The 24,755-nt window shown below is 40.6% G+C and overlaps 1 long non-coding RNA gene across 2 annotated transcripts in view; it reads right to left on the reverse strand.

Moving 5' to 3' along the window:
- Positions 1-19,156: 19,156 nt before the first annotated feature.
- Positions 19,157-24,755, reverse strand: part of LOC126082508 (uncharacterized) — a 52,521-nt gene continuing 46,922 nt past the window's right edge. Inside the window, exons 2-3 of one of the 2 annotated variants that reach the window (XR_007518574.1) lie at positions 23,411-23,597; positions 19,157-21,231 (exon numbers count right to left, since the gene is read on the reverse strand). This is a non-coding gene — a long non-coding RNA (uncharacterized LOC126082508). Of the gene's footprint in view, positions 21,232-21,764; positions 22,147-23,410; positions 23,598-24,755 lie in introns of those variants that run through there. The other variant, XR_007518575.1, reaches the window with a different exon arrangement.

Below are 24,755 nucleotides of genomic sequence, written 5' to 3' on the forward strand. Positions count from 1 at the left end.
CAATTTTATATGAAATTTAAGCCTCTAGTTAGGTGACTAGCTGATAAGTGGTATTACTCTAGGATTCAAATCTACACAGCTTCCATTTTTAATGCAACCGATTGTCAAAACTTTGAGTTCTTGAACTCTTGCCTATCGAAACCCTCATTTTCCTTAAAAACAAAGTACTTTTCTATTAAAACGTTCTGCATCCCACTTGGGTGAGTGGCGTCTGGGGTCTTAAACGCTAGCAAGCGGCCATCTAAGATGCATCAGTTGGTCTCAACCCACCTGGAGCAAAGGAGAGTGAAGAACACCAGAGACACAAGGTAAATAATGAGCCCAAGAGACAGAAAGGGCCACATAAGCGAGAGACTACATCAGTCTGAGACCAGATGAAGTAGATGGTGTCTGATTATAACCTATGACTGCCCTGACAGGGAACACAACAGAGAATCCCTGATGGAGCAGGAGAGCCTCAAATTCTTATAAAAGGACTAGACGTAATGGTCGGAGACTAGAGGGACTCCAGAGGTTCCTGTGGTAGAAGAAAAATCAGCAGATCAGTATTTTGAACCAACCAGCTGCTTTGCGGGAGAAAAAACCTGGTGATCTGCTCCTGTAAACATTACAGCCTAGGAAACCCAATGGGGCAATTCTACTCTGTTCTGTAAGGTCACTATGAATCGGAACTGACTCGACAGCACGCGACAACAGAACATGTATAAACCATTATTTGTAATTTTCTCCCTTTACATTTTCTATTTTCCGTTTTATATTCTCGAAGTATGTGAAGATAGACTAAGTTATATGGTTGGAGCAAATGAGTCTCAAATCCCCAGTGACTTAAAGGTTTATTTCTCAGTTAAGTTTCAAGTCCATCACAGGGACCCAGGCTGATACAGCATCTACTCTCTGGAACAGTACTAGATGTGACAAGGAAAAAAGGGCTTTGGAGTGTCTCATGATAAATGCTTGGCCAAGCAGTCACATGTGTCACACTCTATGGGCAGAACTGGTTACATAACCCCCACCCAACACAAGTGCAATCCTATCATGGGCCAGAAAAAGAACAGCATTAACTGCTACCACATAAGGGATTTTTGAAAGTGGATTTATTTTTAAAGAGTACATCCACAATAACACCCTACGTAGATGAAGTAGCCAGCATAAAGGGATAAAAGTTGCCAAGCAGCCAAAACAGATGTAATGAAGTTCAGATGCTAAAGCTTACAGAAGGTGCTTGTAAGCGAATCATAGATTTTTGTTGTTGTTAGGTGCCGTCGAGTTGGTTCTGACTCATGCCAACTCTATGTACAACAGAATGAAACACTGCCTGGTCCTTCACCATTATCACAATCGTCGTTATGCTTGAGCCCATTGTTGGAGCCACTGTGTCAATCCATCTCATTGAGGGTCTTCTTTTTTGGTGACCCTCTACCAACCATGATGTCCTTCTCCAGGAACTGATCACTCCTGTTAACACGTTCAAGGTATGTGAGATGTGATCTTGCCATCCTTGCTTCTAAAGAACATTCTGTTTGTACTTCTTCCAAGACAGATTTATTCATTCTTTTGGCAGTCCATGGTATATTCAGTATTCTTTGCCAACACTACAATTCAAAGGCATCAATTCTTCTGTCTTCCTTATTCATAGTCCAGCTTTCACATACATATGATACAATTGAAAACATCATGGCTTGGATCAGGTACACTGTCTTAATAATCTAGTGCTGCCGTAACAGAAATACCACAACTGGATGGCTTTAAGAAAGAGAAATTTATTTTCTCACAGTTTAGTAGGTTACAAGTCCAAACAAATGTAAGGAGTCAGCTCCAGGGGAAGGCTTTCTGTCTCTGTCAGGTCTGGAGGAAGGTCCTTGTCCTCAAGCTTCCCCTGGTTGAGAAGCTTCTCAGGCACAGGGACCCCAAGTCCAAAGGATGCACTCTGCTAGTGGTGCGGCTTTCTTGGTGGCATGAGGTCCCCTGCTCTCTGCTTGCTTCCCTTTCCTTTTATCTCTCGAGTGATAAAAAGGTGGTGTAGGCCATATCCCAGGGAAACCCCCTTTACCTTGGATCAGGGAGGTGACCTGTGTAAGGGTGGTGTTACAATCCCACCCTATTCCTCTCAACATAAAATTACAATCACAAAATGGAGGACAACCACACATGGCCTGACCAAGTTGATACATTTTGGGGGGGACATAATTCAATCTATGATATTCTTACCCTTCAGCCTCCAGAAAATCATATTCTTGCAACACGCAAAGCATATTCATCTCATCATATCATAGTCACAGATTCCAAAAATTCTTCTTCATCTGTGAAATCTAGAATACAAGTTATCTGCTTCCAAAGGTACAATAGCAAAACTGGCACAAGCTAGATATTTCCATTACAAATGGGAGAAACTGGTAGGAAAACCAGGCATAACAGGCATGAAGCTAGTCAGCAGAACACATTAGCCCTCAAAGCTTTGAACATAATCCTTTGTTCTCTGAGACAATTTACACAATAACTCTGCCCTACAGACTCTAGGTATTGGCCACACTCTCCAGATTTTGAGCGGAGGCCCCTTGGCCCTGGGCTTCAGCTCTGCCTTCCAGGACCACTAGGACAGCCACTCTGCTCCCCTGGCTTTAGGTACACCATTCTCCCAGTCCATCTGAGTGGCAACTCCACCCTTAGAAACACCAAAGGCCACAGCTCCACCCTTTGAAACCCCTGAAGTCATGGCCACATCTTCTGAGACTGAGGCAGCTCAACTTCTTGTGTTCTTTGTCTCTTTAGCTTCTGTTCCCTGGTTTCTTGGCCTCTCGGTTCCTCAGGCCTCATGCCCACATCTGCCCTGCTGGGGCAAGTGTTCCAAAGCTCAGTAGCTCTACCGGTAAGTACCTGGAGGCACCCCACTCTGCCAGGAGGCCTCCTGCACCCAGGCACTCAGCTCTCTTGCTCCATGAGTCGGCTCCAGCACCATCTCATGCTGGCCTCCTGGTTCTGCTGCTGTTGGCTATCTGCTGTTGCCGCTTCTCTGCCGCTGCAGGTTCTCTGCTCCGTTGGTCTTCCACCACTGTCACAGTGCTATTCATGCACAGTTTCAAAACTGCTTCCACATTTTAGGTATCTATTAGTGCAGCACCCCACTCCCGGTACCAAATGCTGTTTTAGCCATCTAGTCCTGCCATGACAGAAATACCACAAGTGGATGGCTTTAACAAAGAGAAATTTATTTTCTCACAGTCTAGTAGGTTACAAGTCCAAATCCAGGGTGTCGGCTCCAGGGGAAGGCTCTTTCTCTTGGCTCTGAAGGAAGGCTTCCCCTGGTCGAGGAGCTTCTCAGGTGCAGGGACCCTGTGTCCAAAGGACGTGCTCTGCTCCTGATGCTGCTTTCTTGGTGGTATGAAGTCCCCCACTCTCTCTGCTTGCTTCGCTTTCCTTTTATCCCTTGAGAGATAAAAGGTGGTATAGGCCACACTCCAGGGAAACTCCCTTTACCTTGCATCAAGGAGGTGACCTGTGTAAGGGTGGTGTTACAATCCCCCCCTAATTACAATCACAAGATGAAGGACAACCCCACACAGCCCAACCAAGTTGATACATTTTTGGGGGGACATAATTCAATCTATAACATGCACCTTAGTCTTCAAGGTGACATCTTTACTTTTCAACACTTTAAAAGAGGTCTTTTGCAGCAAATTTGCCCAATGCAATGCATCTTTTGATTTCTTGACTGCTGCTTCCATGGGTATTGATGATTCCAAGCAAAATGAAATCCTTGACTTGGATTTTTCTTTTTATAAGCAACATCATGATAAGAGAATCATAGGTTTAGACATGATTTTAGATAGCTTTGGAGCCCTAGTGTGCAGTGGTTACGCATTTGGCTGCTACCCAAAGGGTCTGCAGTTTGCATCCACCAGCCACTCCTTGGAAACCCTATGGGGCGGTTCTACTCTGTCCTATAGGATCGCTATGAGTCGGAATCGAATTGACCGTGATGAGTTTGGTTTGATTTGGTTTGGTTTTAGCTAGCTTTGGTAATTCATTTTTTGCCACACTACCCACGCCCCTGCCGCCCCGTTGCCAACAAGTCAATTTGCCACATTCAAAACAGAAAACAAAAACAACCCATTGCCATCGAGTCAGTTCCAACTCATAGAGACCCTGTAAGACAGAGTAGAACTGCCCCATAAGGTTTCCAAGGAGCGGCTGGTGGATGTGAACTGTGGACCTTCTGAATAGCAGTCGAGTTCTTAACCACTACACCACCAGAGCTCCATTTGCCACATTAAAAAAAAAAGGTAAATAAGATACACAGCAAGGGGAAGAGAAGCACATGGGTAGCAGTAAAATACACCTGTCAGCCTGATATCGAGAAATGAATTATAAAAACTAAACTGAATTAAAAAAGTACAGCCATTTCTCAATTTTAGGGTATCACTGATTCACAGACAGCATGAGGATATCACTGATTCACAGACAGCATGAGGATATCACTGATTCACAGACAGCACAGTACATTTATAGATATTTATAATGATTACCCTTAGTCATCAAGAATGGGTTAAATTTGATTTTGTACATTTTAAGGCAAGGACTTTTATAACCCAATTTTTCCAAGGAATGTTCTTAGGTGCATTAGAAACAGTGCCATGAGTAAATGTCTGACAAACACTAGGCTATACACTTACCAAAACCAAACCTATTGCCATCAAGTTGATTCTGACTCATAGCAGCTATATGCTTAGACAGTATATTATTCAGTGGTGTTACAACAGAAGTGCCACAATGAGTGACTTTATGGAACAGAAATTTATTTTCTCACAGTTTAGGAGGCTAGAAGTCCAAATTTAGGGCTCTGGCTCTAGAAGGCTTTCTCTCTTGGCTCTGGGGGAAGATCCTTGTCTCTTTTCAACTTCTGCTCCCTAGTTCCTTGGTGATCTTTATGTGTCCTGGCATCTATCTTCCCCCACTTCTGCATATGCTTCCTCTCTTGCTTGCTTAATCTGCTCTTTCATATCTCAAAAAAAAAAAAAAAAATTGACTTAAAACACACCCTACACTAATGTCTCAATAACATAACAAAGGAAACCCATTCCTGAATGGGATCATAACCATGAGTGTAGGGGTTAGGATTTACAACACATTTTTGGGGGACACAATTCAATCCATAACAATAAGTCAGTATTAAATTTTGAGTCTTTCCAAGAGGGCACATTTAACCATTGTGTAAGTCAGAGTTCCTTGAGGAAATGATTTACTCATAGTGAATAACTGAGTGGCATTTAATAAATGGAAACCAGCAAGGAATGGTGTAGTACTGTTACCACCTCCAGGCCTAAAGGGGCAAGGAAAGGGAGCAGTTACCAGAACTGAAGAGAAGAGCTAAATGGAGACAACTACTTGACAGAACCTGTGACCCTACTAGGAAGATGCAGCCAACTAATGGCAATCTAATGAAGACAGACTAAGGAATAAACACCTAGACTCCCTTCCCCATCCCCTTTGATGCCCTGCTGCTCATGATTTCCCTCTCCCCACCGCCCCCACCCCGACAACTAACTAGCCTAACCCAAGAGGAAGGCAGAGGCAAAGGAACCTGCAGTCTATACAAATCAACCTTTTGAGCACAGTGCAGAATGGAGAAACACAGAGAGCAGGAAACAGAAAATATCCTGTACCACTATGAATCCCTTTATTCACAGATGACTGCTTGAGACCAGTGTTCTGCAGAACACACTTTGGGAAAAGCTGACATAATCTATTAATAAAGTTATTTCGCCAAACTGAAACACATACACACACATTATTTTAAGTGACAATATAATGGAAGAGTTTACACTAATATGAAATAGCTCATTTATTCAACTTCGATTTAATGAATCAAGTGTTGATTTGGGGGAGTGGAATATAGTTTTTCCAATAAGATTATAAGATAAAACAATATAATGTCCTTCCTTTTACTTCAGACTTCTAAACTATGATCACAGAGCTGGTCATTTTTGCAAAAAATATCCCAGGGCTGTAATCTTCCCAAAGACTTTTCTTAATCATTTAATATTCAGATAATTCTATCTTGAAGAATCTATTAGGACTTCCATATAAATTTTCCTTTAAGTTTTTAATTGGTTCACCTCTGCCAGATCCTCATCTGACAATAAGTTTTATTGTGATTTGAACAATTCTACAACATCACTTTTATTTACTTTATAATATCCTGCAACTTGAATTTAAGTTTCATGAGTTTATACCGTGTTATTGGCTACACTAACTGGCAAGAAAATGAGCAACAAATAGGTTTGGACGTAACAGACACTAGTGTTAATTGGGGAGAAATATTTATACAAAGACTAATTTTATAAGTGAAGGTTTACTAATGAAAATACTATACTCTGCTTCTCTAGAACTTTATTATCTTAGGGACTCAAATAATGAACATAAAGCCCATTGTCTGAAGGAATAAGTAAGAGTTTAGCTACATACACACACCCACGTTCATTGCAGCATTATTCACAATAGCAAAAAGACAGAAACAACCTCAGCGCCCATCAACAGATAAACAAACAAAAAGTGTTTCCTTCTACTGTATGTGGGGTCGCTATGGGTCGGAACTGACTCCACAGCGCCTAACAACACCACACAATGGAATACTACAATAAAGAAAAATGACAAATCTGAGAAACATCTCACAACATAGATGAATCTGCAGGGCATTATGAAAGTGAAATAAATCAATCACAAAAGGACAAATATTGTATGAGACCACTATTATGAACACTCAAGAAAAGGTTTACACACAGAAAGAAACAACCTTTGATGGTTCTAAAGGAGGGGAGAGAAAATCACTAGGTAGTAGACAAGTGTTAACTTTGGTGAAGGAAAAGACAATATACAATATAGGGGATGTCAGCACAACTTGACCAAGGCAAAGGAAGGCATTTAGAGGAACACACACACACACACACAAAAGAGGCAACCACCATAAATACTATAGCATATACAATCCTACGACAATAAAAACAATAACTTATAAGTAGATACATAAGCAGGTATGTACGCTGAATAGGGGATGGAGGCCATATATGAATATACTCATGTATATATATAGGTTAGGCTGTGGATATTATTATATTCATATTTGTATGTACAGCATGTATATTCATATACATAACAGGGTACAAAGGGGGCACAGTCATAGAAGTACCTTGAGGGACCAAGTTACTGGGGTGAGGGCTGGGGACCAGGTCTCAGGGACACCTAGGTCAACTGGCATAGCATAGCTCATAAAGAAAATGTTCTACATCCTACTTTGGTGAGTAACGTATGGCTTCATTCTGTCTGGAGCCAAGGAGAATGAAGAAAACCAAAGACACAAGGGAAATATTAGTCCAAAGGACTAATGGACCAAATGAACCACAGCCTTCACCAGCCTGAGCTCAGAAGAACTAGATGGTGCCTGGCTACCACCACCAACTGCTCTGACAGGGATCACAATAGATGGTCCCAGACAGAGTGGGAGAAAAGTGTAGAACAAAATTCAAATTCATAAAAGAGATTAGATTTACTGCTTGATCAGAGACTGGAGGAACTCTGAGACTATGGCCCCCAGACACCCTGCTACCTCAGAACTGAAGCCACTCCTGAAGTCCACCTTTTAGCCAAAGATTAGAGAGGCCTATAAAACAAATGACAATACAAGTGAGGAACGTGCTTCATAGATCAATCAAGTACATGAGAACAAATGGGCAATACCTGCCTAAAATCAAAGATGAGAAGGCAGAAAGGGACAGGAAAACTGGACGAATGGAACAGGCAACCAGAGTGGAAAGGGGAGAGTGCTAAGACATTGTGGGGATTGCAACCGATATCATGAAACAATTTGTGTATAAATTTTTGAATGAGAAACTAATTTGCTCTGTAAACTTTCACATAAAGCACCAAAAAAAAAAAAAAAGTTTAGCTAGATCAAATTGGGCTTGAGTAGATGTGACTCACTATAATTTTTATTCAGTATCTGTTCATTAAAGACCTGCTCACACCAGAAACCCAGTGAAAGTGTTTGATAAGATGATTCCATAGAACTTGACCAGTAAGTTCCATTTCTTGTCAACCAAGAAGCCAGCCTAAGGGAAACAACTTATTGGTTAGTTTCTCTAATTCTTGAAATAATGCAAAATCTGCAAAATAACAACACACGCAACAAGGCTTGCACTCCAGTTTCAACATATTTAAATAGCTGTTTCCCTTTCAGTGAAATTGAGAAATCTCTGCCAGATTATTTCCCTAATTTGAATGCAACCTTAAGGAAATCAGATAGCATGCTAAGAAAACAGCCTTGTATGACAATTTATTCTACTCTGTTTTTACTAGAGTTTTATATATATGATCTAATTTTTATCATCTTTGCTAGAATTTATTTAACAAGTATTAAGGGCTAAATTTGATGATTAAATGCTCTTTTTCAATTCAATACATACATATTCTTCTAGGAAAGAAGTTTTCTGTTTTTTTTTTTTTTTAAGAAATAGTAGGGAGTCTGTGTGGTTTATTGGTAGGGCTAGGGGCTAGAGAAGAGGTAAAGTTTCAGCTCTCAGAGAGCTACTCACTTTTTCAATTGAATAGAATCAGGAAAATCATGCACTAATTCCATAGATGTTTACTTAGTGAACTTTGTGCACCATTGTCTTAGTTATCTAGTGCTGCTATACCAGAAATACCACAAGTGGATGGCTTTAACAAAGAAATTATTTCCTCACAGTATAAAGTAGGCTAAAAGTCCAAATTCAGGGTGTCAGCTCCAGGGGAAGGCTTTCTCTGTCAGCTCTGGAAGAAGGTCGTTGTTATCAATCTTCCCCTGGACTAGGAGCTTCTCCGTGCAGGAACCCTGGGTCCAAAGGATGAGCTCTGCTCTGGGTGCTGCTTTCTTGGTGCTATAAGCCTCACCCTCCTCCCCCCCCACCCCCCCGCCCATCTCTCTGCTCACTTCTTTCTTTCATATCCCAAAAGAAACAGGCTCAAGACACAATCCAATCCAGTAGACTGAGTCCTGGCTCATCAATACAACTGCCTCCCATTCTCCTCATAAACATCACAGAGACAGGATTTATAACACATAGGAAGATCACATCAGAAGACAAAATCGTGGACAGTTACACAATACCAGGAATCATGGCCCAGCTAAACTGATACACACATTTTTTGGGGGGACACAATTCAATTCATGACAACCATGTATCGGGCACTGCAGACAAAATGGTGAAGACAAACTTGGTTCTTGCCTTTATGGAACCTGGACTAGTAGGTCAAATTTTAAAGTTGAACTGCTAGGTATAGTGTAATAAAAACACATGTATATAAACCAAAATAATCACTCCCTAAAGCTTCTGAATTGCAAAAGAAATATTAAAATGCCCCTGCTGCAAAGGTATGTTGTTGTTGTTGTTAGGTGCCATGGAGTCGGTTCCAACTCATAGCGACCCTACGTACAACAGAACAAAACACTGCCTGGTCCTACACCGTCCTCACAATCGTTGTTATGCTTGAGTCCACTGTCACAGCCACTGTGACAGTCTATCTCCTTGAGGGTCTTCCTCTTTTCCGCTGACTCTGTACTTTACAAAGCATGATGTCCTTCTCCAGGGACTGATCCCTCCTGACAACATGTCCAAAGTGTGTAAGACACAGTCTCGCCATCCTTACTTCTAAGGAACATTCTGGTTGTACTTCTTCCAAGACAGATTTGTTCCTTCTTTTGGCAGTCCATGGTATATTCAATATTCTTCGCCAACACCACAATTCAAAGGCATCAATTCTTCTTCAGTATTCCTTATTGATTGTCCAGCTTTCACATGCATATGATGCGATTGAAAATACCATGGCTTGGGTCAGTCGCACCTTAGTCTTCAAGGTGACATCTTTGCTTTTCAACACTTTAAAGAGGTCCCTTGCAGCAGACTTGCCCAATGCAATGTGTCTTTTGATTTCTTGACTGCTGCTTCCATGGCTGTTGATTGTGGAGCCAAGTCAAATTAAATGCTTGACAACTTCAATTTTTTCTGTTTATCCATCATGTTGCTTATTGGCCCAGGTGGAGGATTTTTGTTTTATGTTGAAATGTAATCCATACCGGAGACTGTGCTCTTTGACCTTCATCAGTAAGTGCTTCAAGTCCTCTTCACTTTCAGCAAGCAAGGTTGTGTCATCTGCATAATGCAGGTTGTTAATGAGTCTTCCTCCAGTCCTGATGCCCAGTTATTCTTTATGTAGTCCAGCTTCTTGGATTATCTGCTCAGGATTATCTGCTCATGAATAGGTATGGTGAAAGGATACAACCCTGACACGCACCTTTCCTGACTTTAAATCACTCAGTATCCCCTTGTTCTGTCCGAACAACTGCCTCTTGATCTACGTACAGTCTCCTCATGGGCATGATTAAGTGTTCTGGAATTTCCATTGTTTGCAATATTATCCATAATTTGTTATGATCAACACAGTAGAATGCCTTTGCATAGTCAATAAAACACAGGTAAACATCCTTCTGGTAGTCTCTGCTTTCAGCCAGGATCCATCTGACATCAGCAATGATATCCCTGGTTCTACGTCCTCTTCTGAAACCAGCCTGAATTTCTGGCAGTTTCCTGTCAATATACTGCTGCAGCTGCTTTGAATGATCTTCAGCAAAATTTTAATTGTGTGTGATATAAATGATATTGTTTGATAATTTCCACATTCTGTTGGATCACCTTTCTTGGGAATAGGCATAAATATGGATCTCTTCCAGTGGGCTGGCCAGGAAGCTGTCTTCCAAATTTCTTTGCATAAACGAGTGAGCACTTCCAGTGCTGCATCCGTTTGTTGAAACACCTCAACTGATATTCTGTCAATTCCTGGAGCCTTGATTTTTGCCATGCCTTCATTGCAGCTTGGACTTCTTCCTTCAGTACCATCGCTTCCTGATCACACATTACCTCATGAAATGGTTGAACGTCGACTAATTCTTTCTGGTACAATGACTCTGTGTATTCCTTCCATCTTCTTTTGATGGTTCCTTGGTCATTTAATATTTTCCTCATAGAATCCTTCACTACCGCAACTCAAGGCTTGAATTTTTTCTTCAGTTTCTTCAGCTTGAGAAACGCTGAGTGTGTTCTTCCCTTTTGTTTTTCTATCTCCAGCTCTTTGCACATGTCATTATAATACATTACTTTGTCTTCTCGAGCCATCCTTTGAAATCTTCTGTTCACCTCTTTTACTTCATCATTTCTTCCTTTTGCTTTAGCTGCTTGACATCTGAGAGCAAGTTTCAGGGTCTCCTCTGACATCCATCTTGGTCATTTCTTTCTTTCCTGTCTTTTCAATGACCTCTTGCTTTCTTCGTGTATGATGTTCTTGATGTCACTCCACAACTTGTCTGGTCTTTGGTCATTAGTGTTCAACGTGTCAAATCTATTCTTGAGATGGTCTCTAAATTCAGGTGGGATATACTCAAGGTCATATGTTGGCTCTCGTGGACTTGCTCCAATTTTCTTCAGTTTCAACTTGAACTTGCATAGGAGCAACTGATGGTCTGTTCCAGTCGGCCCCTGGCCTTGTTTTGACTGATGATATTGAACTTTTCTATTGTCTCTTTCCACAGATATTGTCAATTTGATTCCTGTGTATTCCATCTGGCAAGGTCGTTTATGTTGGTGAAAAAAGGTATTTGTAATGAAGTAGTTGTTGATCTTGCAAAATTATATCATTTGATCTCTGGCATTGTTTCTATCACCAAGGCCATATTTCCCAACTACCGATCCTTCTTGTTTCCAACTTTCACATTGCAATCACCAGTAATTATCAATGCACCCTGATTGCATGTTTGATCAATTTCAGACTGCAGAAGCTGATAAAAATCTTCAGTTTCTTCACCTGTGGCCTTAGTGGTTCCTGGGTAAATGTGAATAATAATCATATTAACTGGTCTTCCTTGTAGACAAATGGATATTATCCTATCACTGACAACGTTGTATTTCAGGATAGATCTTGAAATGTATATCCAAATAATTTTCATCGGTAGCTATCAATTGGATGCCATCAAAACACAAAGTCAAAGAAAGCAAATATTTAGACATTAATTAAATCATAGCTGTAGTTATGCATAATATGCTGTGCATAAAAATAATAATTCCAGGTTTGATAGTACTCATCAGTGCATCTGAAAACTCAAACCCATCTGTCTTAGTCATCTAGTGCTGCTATAACAGAAATACAAGTGGATAGCTTTAACAAAGAGAAATTTATTTCCTCACAGTAAAGTAGACTAAAAGTCTAAATTCAGGGCCTCAGCTCCAGGGGAAAGTATTCTCTCTGTCAGCCTTCTCATCAATGTTTCACCAGACTAGAAGCTTCTGGGCACAGGGACCCCAGGTCCAAAGGACATGCTCTACTCCCAGCATTGCTTCTTTCTTGGTGGTATGAGGTCCCCCTGTCTTTCTGCTTGCTTCTCTTTCATATCTCGAGAGATCGGCTCAAGAAACAATCCAATCTTGTAGACTGAGTCCTGCTTCACTAACAGAATGGCCACCCATCCTCCTTCATTAACATCATAGAGGCAGGATTTACAACATATAGGAAAATCACAAATACCAGGAATCACAGCCCAGCCAAACTGATACACATATTTTTGGGGGGACGTTATTCAATCCATGATACCATCATAGAAATGCAACTCAAACAGCAATTACTCAACTAGGTGAACTTCCAAATATTAGGCTTGGCATTAAGTTGCTTGACTGGCTGCACATACAAATCAGGTTGTTCCTTGTCATGGATCTAAAATTTACCAGCAATTTCTATTTGGAAAAGGATTCTAACCATTAATTCCACCACTTGATGGGTGTAAAATGCCTATTATAACTTATGTCTAACAACACTGACAGTACAATAAAAGCAGACTGGTTCTTTGACTTATTTTTTTATATTTCTTAGAAAATTAAATCTTTTATCACTATACAATTTAGACAAAACTAGTCTTAGTAACTTTGGATTTGCTAACACTATATGGTGTCATTATCTCCAAGTATTTGTAACATATTACAAGTATTGCTAGCAAATTTATCACAACAGAAATGAAAGTACTTAATAACTTGCTTTGTTGAAGTCCTTTTCTCTACTTTCACTTTTGATACAAGTAGCTTTGAAGTAATACTTTTGGAAAGTTGGAGACAAAACAGTACTTGTATTGTTGTATAGGTTATCTACTGCTGCATAACAAACAACTACCAGACTTAACAACTTAAAATGACAAACATTTATCTCACGTTTTCTGTGGGTCAGTGTCACGGATTGAATTGTGTCCCCCAAAAATATCGGTTAACTTGGTTAGGCCATGATTCCCAGTATTGTGTGATTGTCCACCATTTGGTCATTTGATGAGATTTTCCTATGTGTTGTAAATCCTATCACTGTGATGTTAATAAGATGGTGTCTTAGTCATCTAGCACTGTTATAACAGAAATACCTCAAGTGGATGGCTTTAACAAAGAGAAGTTTATTCTCTCACAGTCCAGTAGGCTAAAAGTCCAAATTCAGGGCATCGGTTCCAGGGGAAGGCTCTCTCTCCATCAGCTCTGAAGGAAGGTCTTTCTCGTCAATCTTCCTCTAGACTAAGAGCTTCTCTGCATAGGAATGCCAGGTCTAAAGGATGTACTGGGCTCTCAGTGCTTCTTTCTTGGTGGTATGAGGTCCCCCACTCTCAACTTGCTTCCCTTTCCTTTTATCTCTTGAGAGATAAAAGGTGGTGCAGGCCACACCCCAGGGAAACTCCCTTTACATTGGATCAGGGAGGTGACCTGAGTAAGGGTGGTGTTACAACCCCACCCTAATCCTCTCAACATAAAGTTACAATCACAAAATGGAGGACAACCACACAATACTGGGAATCATGGTCTAACCAAGCTGATACACATATTTTTTGGGGGACATAATTCAATCCACGACAGATGGATTAGTGGCAGTTATATTAATGAGATCTACAAGATTAGATAGTATCTGAAGCCAATCTCTTTTGAGTTATAAAAGAGAGAAGCAAATAGAGAGACATCGGGATCTCATACCACCAAGAAAGCAGTGCCAGGAGCAGAGCATGTCCTTTGGACCTGAGGTTCCTATGCTGAGATGCTCTCAGACCAAGAGAAGACTGACGACAAGGGCCTTCCTCCAGAGCCGACAGAGAGAGAAAGCCTTCCCCTGGAGCCAGCACACTGAATTCAGACCTCTAGCCTACTGGACCGTAAGAGAATAAACTTCTCTTTGTTAAAGCCATCTACTTGTGGTATTTCTGTAATAGCAGCACTAGATGACCAAGACAGTCAGGAATCCAGAAACAGCTTAGCTGAGTGGTACTGGCTCAGGGTCTCTGAGGAAGTTACAGGCAAGCTGTTGGCCAAGGCTGTAGTCATCTGAAGGCTGGAGGTCTGTTTGCAAGCTTATTCACGTAGCTGTTGGTGGAGCTTAGTTCCTCACTGGCTGTAGCCAGAGGCCTTGTTTTTTGCCGTTGTTGCTATTTTTTTTTTGTTTCTTTGTTTGATTGTTTGTTTTCCCCACATTGGCCTGTTCATAAGCTGCTTGAATGTCCTCAAGATGTGGCAGCTTGCTTCCCCCAGAGTGAAAGCCCAAGATGGAAGCTGAAGTCTTTTATAACTTAACCTCAGAAGTGACATAATATCACTTCTGCCATTTTCTATTGACCACACAGATCAATCCTGATACAATATAGGGGAGTAAAACAGAAAGGTGTGAATACTTGGAGGCAAGGATCTTCAGGGGCCATCTAAGAAGCTAGCTACCTCATTGATTCAATGTTTTATGGACTAAGAACAAAACTTTTATGTGGAAATGATATTTAACAACCACAATCTGTGTGCTTGGGTGCTTATTGCTACAGGGTTGGTCACTGTTTTCATGCCTTTTCAGTGGACAGAGCTAAGAAATACTTTTTTTTTTCTTTCGTGAAAAGATAACGTAATGCACAAAATCATACTGATACTTCCAATTCAAATTCAGAACTATAAGAATTTTAATTAACCTCTCTATTATACATGAAGCCGTGGTGGTTAAGAGCTCAGGCTGCTAACCAAAAGGTTGTTAGTCCAAATTCACCAGCTGCTCCTTGGAAACTCTATGGGGCAGTTCGACTCTCTCCTATAGGGTCGCCAGCATGAGTTGGAATTGGCTCAACAGTAACAGGTTTAGTTTTGTTTGTTTTATCATACATATGTACTGCCTTTCTTCCATGGCCAAATTCCAGTTCCCAATGGGTAGTTTCAACTATTATTCTGTCTCCAATTCTACACTCCACACTTACAGACATCTTTCTAACACTCCTAAGTTATCATGTATTTTTTTCCAAGTATTCTGTCAGCTTTGTAACATCCAAAAAAATGAAGCCAGGTATAATTTGGTAAATTGCATACCAAAGGCACTTAATCCTTGATTGACTTGAATCTTCTTCCTGCACTATATTAAACAATGTTTGACTGCTATTCATAATGTTATTCAGTGTGTGTATGGCAGAAAGGATGAAGTAAAAGAGCTGAGTGGAAGATTTTAAAGGGCAGCTTGAGAAGACAAAGTAAAGTGTTATAATGACATGTGCAAAAACCTGAAGTTAGAAAACCAAAAGGGAAGAACACGCTCAGCACTTCTCAAGCTGAAAGAACTGAAGAAAAAACTCAAGCCTCCAGTTGCAATACTGAAGGATTCTATGGGCAAAATATTGAACGATGCAGGGAGCACCAAAAGAAGACGGAAAGAATACACAGAGTCACTGTGCTAAAAAGAATGGGTCAATGTTCAACCATTTTAGGAGGTAGCATATGATCAAGAGCCAATGGTATTGAAGGAAGAAGTCCAAGCTGCAGTGAAGGTACTGGTGAAAAACAAGGCTCCAGGAATTGACAGAATACTACTTGGGATGCTTTAACAAATGGATGCAGTGCTGTAGGTGCTCACTCACCTATGCCAAGAAATTTGGAAGACAGCTACCTAGCCAACCAACCGGAACAGATCCATATTTGTGCCCATTCCAAAGAAAGGTGATCCAACAGAATGCGGAAAATATTGAACAGTATCATTACTATCACACACAAGTAAAATTTTGCTGAAGATAATTAAAAAATGTTTGCAGCAGTATATCAACAGGCAGCTGCCAGAAATTCAAGCTGGATTCAAAAGAGGACGTGGAACAAGGGATACCATTGCTGATGTTAGATGGATCTTGGCTGAAAGCAGAGAGTACCAGAAAGATGTTTACCTGTGTTTTAGTTGACTATGCAAACGCATTTCACTGTGTGGATCATAACACATTATGAATAACACTGGGAAGAACGGGTATTCCAGTCCACTTAACTGTGCTCATGAGGAACCTGTACATAGACCAAGAGAGAGTTGTTCAAAAAAGAACAAGGGGAAACAGCGTAGTTAAAAATCTGTAAAGTGTGCATCAGAGTTGTATCCTTTCACCATACTTATTCAATCTCTATGCTGAGCAAATAATCTGAGAAGCTGGACTTTATGAAGAAGAACGTGGCAACAGGACTGGAGAAAGACTCATTAACAACCTGTGATAGGCAGATGACACAACCTTGCTTGCAGAAAGTGAAGAGGACTTTAAACACTGATGAAGATCAAAGACCACAGCCTTTATAGTACAGATTATACCTCAACATAAAGAAAAGAAAAATCCTCACAACTGGACCAATAAGCAACATCATGATAAATGGAGAAAATACTGATGTTGTCAAGAATTTTAATTTTATTTGGATCCACAATCAACATCTATTAAAGCAGCAGTCAAGAAATCAAATGTAGTATTGTGTTGGGCAAATCTGCTGCAAAAGACCTCCTTAAAGTGTTAAAAAGCAAAGATGTCACTTTGAGGACTAAGGTGTGCCTGCCTGACCCAAGCTATGATATTTTCAATGGTCTCATTTGCATGTGAAAGCTGGACAATGAATAAGGAAGATGGGAGAATTGATATCTTTTAATTACGGTGTTGGTGAAGAAGAATATTGAATATACCATGGACTGCCAAAAGAACAAACATATCTGTCTTGGAGGAAGTATAGACAGAATGCTTCTTAGAAGTAAGGATGGGGAGACTTCCTCTCACATACTTTGGACACAATATTAGGAGGGATCAGTCCCTGGAGAAGACATCATGCTTGGTAAAGTAAAGGGTCAGCAAAAAAGAGGGAGACCCTCAACAAGATTGATTGACACAGTGGCTGCAACAATGGGCTCAAAAATAGCAAGGATTGTGAGGATGGTGCAGGATCAGGCAGTGTTTTGTTCTGTTATACATAGGGTTGCTATGAGTTGGAATTGACTTGACTGCCCCTAACAATACAAGAAAACTTCAATCAACACATTTTTCATTAAGCTTCATAGAAGGCAGGGAAAAACTAACAGGGTCAGTTCCAAGAGGGTTTTTTGATATCCTGGATATATTTATTGTTTTCATTTATTGTGCTTTAAGTGGAAGTTTACAAATCAAGTCAGTCTCTCATATAAAAACTTATATACGCCTTGCTATGTACCCCTAGCTGCTCTCCCCCTAATAAGACAGCACACTCTTCCTCTCCACTCTGTATTTCCCATGTCCATTCAACCAGCTCCTGTCCTCCTCTGCCTCTTCATCTCATCTCCAGACAGGAGCTGCCCACATAGTCTCAATGGGTCTACTTGAATCAAAAAGCTCACTCCTCACCAGTATCATTTTCTTTCTTACAGTCCAGTCCAACCCTTGTCTAAAGAGTTGGCTTCGGGAATAGTTCCAGTTTCAGGCTAACAGAGGGTTGGGGGGCCATGACCTCTGGGTCCCCTCCAGTCTCAGTCAGACTATTAAGTCTGGTTTTCTTATAAGAATCTGAGGTCTGCATCCCACTGTTCTCCTGCTCCATCAGGTATTCTCTCTTGGGTTCCCTGTCAGGGCAGTCATTAGTGGTCAAGATATATTTTTTAAGACAAAAACAAGGTGCAGTGCATTGCATAAACCCTAGTCTATCATTTGGGTGAAAATAAAAAACAAAATGATGTGAGATATATATTTATTAAATCTGGAAGAATATGGAATACAGGCAGAAAGATTTACTACTATTGTTTTGTTCCTTTTAAATTTTGAATTATATGACTATATTATTATAAATAAATAAAATTTTAAACAATATTCTTTCTGTAAGATAAAGCAAACTTGTTGCTCAAGTGAAGCACACCCTGCAGATTCTCCTATTTTCAGGCACCAATTAAACAGGATTTCCTTTAAACAAGGTGAACTTTGCTTGCCAAACCTGGGAGAACTGGTCTATCAAAAGCTGTGAAACTAATGAGCGCAAGGGTATTGGTATATAAACCAAACCAAAACCAAACCCACGCTGTCAAGTCGATTCTGACTCATAGTGACATTATAGGACAGAGTAGAACTGCCTCATAGGGTTTCCAAGGCTGTAAATCTTTATGGAAGCAGACTGCCACATCTTTCTCCCACAGAGCAATACGTACATAGTCCAATGATTTAGATTTGGTAGACCTCTTCAGTGTGCCTCCCAATGCCTAATATCTTAATGGCTGGATTAGGTCCTAAGACCAAGGTCCTCAATTATTTCCTTTTTTTCAAGTAACCTGTATATTGGAACATGCATCCCTTATATTCAAAGTTGTGATTTTCATTTTGTTTTCCTTTCTGCAACTCCTAGCAAAAGCATTTTTTGTCAAAAATACAGCTAGACTTGAATATTCTCATCAATGTCAATCTTAGAATTCTTTTGCTCTCTGTGGTTTATGTAACTAGAATATGTGTCCTCGAATATTGGTTCGATTCCTTGACACAAATAGGTGAAATTTAAGGAAAACACTGAAGATTTCTCTGGATAAGGGATGTTTTATTTCTTGAATAGTAAGTCATAATTGTATGTTTACTTAGCTTTTTAAAAATTTTATGTGCCCCACATCGTAAAAAGACCAGACTTAATGGTCTGAATGAGACTAGAAGGACAACCTTCTGTTGGCCTAGGACAGGAACCATTCCCAAAGCCAGCGACTTGACTGGACAATGGGTTGGAGAGGGATGCTGGTGAGGAGTGAGCTTCTTGGATCAGGTGGACACTTGAGACTATGTTGGCATCTCCTACCTGGAGGGGAGATGAGAGGGTAGAGGGGGTTAGAAGCTGACGAAATGGGCACAAAAAGAGAGAGTGGAGGGAGGGAGTGGGCTGTCTCATTACGGGAGCGAAATTGGGAGTGTGTAGCAAGGTGTATATGGGTTTTTGTGTGAGACTGACTTGATTTGTAAACTTTAACACAGTCAAAATTTTAAAAAATGTAAAAAAAAAAATTATGTGCCCCACAAAGAATTGTTTCTTGAGTCCGTGCAATATGGCTTGGTGGTGTATTCAGAAGGCTTTACCTCAAATAACTAAGAAATGGGAGAACAGCTGTTCTATCATCACTCCTAGAGTTAGTCAAAATTGAAAAAATACATCAAAAGACAGAATCTAGTAATGCTTAGAGCTGTATATGACACAATCCAGGTGGGAATTTTATTCATAGTTCTATGCATTCTGTAGACAATCCTTCTGTTAGATAATTTGGATGGATCAAAAATATCTTAAGACTCTTGATTGCCCGTCCTTCTTTCTTGTTAGAGAACCCTGATTTTCTTCAGGCAAAATGATTTTGTTCAGGCAAGTTCTTGTTCAGTGTGCAACAGCTCTACAGAATGAGTTGAGGTGGATCCAAACAGTGGTTCTCAACCCTGCTGCACATTATAATCCCTGTGAAAGAATTTTACAAATATTGGATACCACCCCAGAGCAATTATATCAAAAACTCTGCAGACTGTGCTCAGGCGGAAGTATGTTTTAAAAGTTTTCCATATTATCCTGATGTGCAGCCAGGGAACAGGACTTCTGGTCTAAACCAATTATGGCAATCCAGCCCCTTTGCCAGTGACCAGGGGAAGGCACATAACCTTATTCTAACTGATGAGATTTAAGAGGGATTTTAATTTTCCTCCCTAAAAGAAGAGAGGGATATGAGAAGAAAGATATTTTTGGGGTTGATGCCCTTGTTTCCTACTTTGCAACCAAGAAGTAAGATACTGTTGAAGCAACAAAGATAGCAGAGAAGAAAGATCCAAAGATTCCAAGTGTATCAGTTGGAAAACAGAGCCACTGTAAGTATTATGATAATAAGGGAATTACTACAGGAATTGGACTTTACACAGATATAAGAAAAATTGGAAAAGCAAAGGTCTAGAAGGAAGAGTCAGAGGATCAGAGAAATAGGCACTCAACTGAAGCACTGGTAGGCTGTTGTTAGGTGCCGTCGAGTCGGTTCCGACTCATAGTGACCCTGTGTACAACAAAATGAAACACTGCCTGATTCTGCACCATCCTTGCAATCGTTGCTACACTTGAGCCCATTGTTGCAACCACGGTGTCAATCCATCTTGTTAAGGATCTTCCTCTTTTTCGATGACCCTCTACTTTACCAAGCATGATGTCCTTCCCCAAGGACTGGTCCTTCCTGATAACATGTCCAAAGCACATGAGGCGAAGTCTCACCATCCTCTCTTCCAAGGAGCATTCTGGCTGGACTTCTTCCAAGACAGATTTGTTCATTCTTCTGGCAGTCCATGGTACATTCAATATTCTTCACTAACACCATAATTCAAAGGCATCAACTCTTCTTTGGTCTTCCTTACTCATTGTCCAGCTTTCACATGCACATTGGGTGACTGAAAATGCCATAGCGTGACTCAGGATAGCTTAGTCCTCAAAGTGACATCTTTGCTTTTTAACACTTTAAAGAGGCCTTTTGCAGCAGATTTGCCCAATGCAATACATTGTTTGATCTCCTGACTGCTGCTTCCACAGCTGTTGACTATGTATCCAAGTAAAATGAAGCACTAGAATAGGTGGACAAATTGGAGCTGACAGGGAAATCTATGAAACCAAGCACAAGTGGTTATCAAAGTAGGATAACCTCATGGAGTGGTTTCTCAAAATTGCTACCTCTGAGGAAATGGTTATCTTTGTGTAGTTAATACCTCTGAGATCTACAGTCAAACATCCACTAGTGGATCTTGGGCTGCTGTTGGACAGCAGGACCAGCAGGTGGCAAGAGAGGCAAGATGCAGAATAGCAAAGAGGAAGGACAAGCTGGGTCTCACAGGCATTTCTGCAGCTGTCCGTCACCCAGTCTGACAGCAGCGATCTGTAGAAGGAAGCATAGTAGCTTCAGTTCATTTGCCTTCAAAATTTCATGCAAATTTATCTTTTGGCCATTTCTAGACCTGAATCATATAGGTAAGGGGGCTCTGGGAGAAAAATTGCTACCTTTGGCCAAGAAATGGGGTAAACAAAATGTAATGCTTCCAGAAAGTCTATATTTGGTTGTTTGAACCAGCAATAAAGACAAATTTGGGGGCACAAGATCCAGTGCTCTGCTGCTAACTAAAAATTATTGATGGTTGGAACCTACCCAGCAGCTCCACAGGAGAAAAGACCTGGTGATCAGCTCCCTTAAGATTACAGTCTAGGAAATACTATAAGGCAGTTCTACTTCGTCACATGAATCACTATGCATCAGAGTCAACTCGATGGCACTTAACAGCAACAGTATCTGTTGACTATATTGGAAAACATTCTCTTTCCTGATTATTATAAATGAAAAGCAATTTCTTCAAACTTGTAAATCCTATACCTCTTTATGATATTCCTAGTATATAAATTGATAATAAGCACAGACTACTTCTCAATTGACAATTTTTACTTCTCAATTGACAATGACCTTAAGGAAGGAAAAAACCAAAACCAAACCTGTTGTTGTCAAGTTAATTCTGACTCATAGCAACCCTACAGGACAAAGTAAAACTGCCCTGTCTCTAGAGAAGCAAAACCAGTGAAGTGTATAGAGAGAGAGAGAGAGATTTATACCTAGGAAATGGCTTACACAATTGTAGAGGCTGGAACATTCCAAGTCCAGGGATCAGAATAGGGGCTTCTCCCCATTCATGTAGTCGCAGAGGCTGGTGAACTCAAGATCAGTGGGTTGGACAGCAAGGCTGTTGCTCACAGGCTGTGAAGAACCCAACATTGGCAGGCAAGCTGATAGCTCAAGTCCCAAGAACTGGAGATCAGACAGACAGTAGTCAACTGCAGAATCCAGAGCCGGCAAAAAACCAGAACATCTGCTTGTATTCGGATGCAGGCCACACATCCAAGAAAACTCCCTTTCAACTGATTGTCTATTCATAGCAGATCTCATCATGGGAGTGACCACATATAAACACTAGAATCATGGCCCAGCCAAGCTGAAACACAATCTTAACCAACACATGCCCCATAGGGTTTCCAAATGTGATGGTTAAGGTTGTGTGTCAACTTGGCTGGGCCATGATTCTCAGTGGTTTGATAGTTTTATGATGGTGTGATCACTTCCATAATGAGATCTGTTGTTATGTGATCACCTCCATGATGGGATCTGCTGTGAGTAGCCAGTCAGTTGAAAGGGAGTTTCCTTGGGGGTATGGCCTGCATTGAATATAAGTAGATATTCTGGCAAGGCTTGTGGGCTTCTGCCCATTCTGGATCCTGCAGCTGGCTCCTGTTCATATGACCTCTTGTTCTTAGGACTGGAGCTAGCAGCTTACCTGTGGTCCTACCTGCTGATCTTTGCAATTCGTCAGTCTTCACAGCCTGTGAGCAAGAGCCCTGCTCTCTCACCTGCCAATCTTGGGTTCATCAGCCCCTGTGGCTACATGCTTCAGGTGAAGCCTCTATCCTGACCCATGGACTTAGGATGTTCCAGCCTCTACAACTGCATGAGCCATTTCCTTGATATAAATCTCTCTTTATATATTTATACGCTTTACTGGTTTTGCTTCTCTAGAGAACACAGTTTAAGATACCAAGGCTGTAATCTTTATGGAAGTAGATTGTCACATCTTTCTCCCGAGGAGCAGCTAGTGAGTTTGAACCACCAACCTCTGGATTAGCAGCCGAACACCCCCAAGGCTCCTTTAAGGAAGAAAGCAGTTCCAAATTCCAGGCTCACCTTCCTTGGTTTCCTTCTTCTCCTGGATCTTGGCCCACAGATCCCTACACCTTAGTTGCTCTCCAATGCCTTCAAACTGATGATTTTTATGTCCCCCTCAACCACAACTTCTAAAATGATTTTTAGTGGAAAGGATAGACTAAAATGACCTAATCCACCAGTACCTGAAGTAAAACTCCTATGATCACTTTTTTTATTTTTTCTATGTGCCAGAAGTGGAAATATTATGGCAATTGCCAAACACTAAGATTTTAATACATGCGACATGTTAATCAACAGGTGTACAAAGTTAAAACAAACCAAAACAACAGTTGCTGTTGAGTCTGATCTGACTTACGGCAACCCCAATTGTGTCAGAGTAGACCTGTGCTCCACAGGGTTTTCAGTGGTTGATTTTTCAGAAGTAGGTCACCAGGCCTTTCTTTAAAGGTGCCTCTGGGGAGACTCACACCTCCAAGTTTTCAGTTAGCAGCCGAGCATGTTAACCGTTTGCACCACCCAGGAACTCTGTGCAAACTTAGTGTCTACCAAAAAAAGATGAAAACAAGGACAAAGAAAACACATTCAATTCAAAGACATTTATTGGTAGCCAGCATTCATCGACTGTCTACTTTGTGCAAGGCTCTGTAACAAGTACTACTAATGCATCTTCTTATTTAGTCCTCTTAACAAACAACCCCACCCGGCATTACTTTTTTTTTAACTGTACTTTAGATGGAGGTTTACAGAACTAGTTTCTCATTAAACAGTTAGTATACACATTGTTTTATGACATTGGTTAACAACCCCATGACATGTCAACACTCCCCTCTAGACCTTGTGTTCCCTTTTACAAGCTTTCCTGTTCCCTTCTGCCTTCTAGTCCTTGTCTACCTGGCATTATTTCTCATCAGTCTTATTTTACAGATTAAGAACTGTAGTTTAGAGACATGAAATATTTTTTTCTGGGTTACACAGGCAATGGTTGGCAGAACTTAACTCAAGCCCATGTTTTTCTGATTATCTTTCCACATTTTACCAGGCTCTGCAAGGCACTGTACTGAATCAAAAAAGCAATCAGAGCATTAAATAAACTAAAATAAAAAAGAAATGCCAGTGGTATTATTTAGTTCGATTATTTTCTGTTCCAATTTTGCCAATATGTGGAAGAGAACATGATTTTTGCAGGTAAAGATGAAGTTTGTGATGGGATGAGAAACATCCTGAAAAATAAAAGCACCTCAGAATGGAATTATTATTTGCAGTTCCCTTTCCATTTCACCACATATGACATTTGCATATTCGTATTAAAAGACAAAATTCTGAAAGTATAATAGAAGGAAATGGAGTACTGCCTATTGCACCCATTTGTTTCTCAAATCTGTTTCTGGATATTGCTTCTACACTGTATTTGTAGGGCCCATCTGGGTTCCCATTTGTTCCATCCATTCTTCATACAATGACTCAGGTTGCTTGTTCCTCAGCTGCAAACTCAATCCTTTCTCCAAATTCCAGGATGGTCAATTACTATATTTAAGCATTTCCAACTCTAATTTCTATGAATTAAAGTCAAATCCTCTTAGATACTTGTCTACTAGCGTGAAAGTCTTTCTGCCAGGTTCACAATTTCTGAATTACACTGAAACCTCTGAGAGCCAGAACTCAATGGGACTGCCTTCTTTTCCTAGGTCTTGAAAGTTTTT

Source organism: Elephas maximus, chromosome 1, assembly GCF_024166365.1.
Source record: "Elephas maximus indicus isolate mEleMax1 chromosome 1, mEleMax1 primary haplotype, whole genome shotgun sequence".
NCBI classification, from domain to species: domain Eukaryota; kingdom Metazoa; phylum Chordata; class Mammalia; order Proboscidea; family Elephantidae; genus Elephas; species Elephas maximus.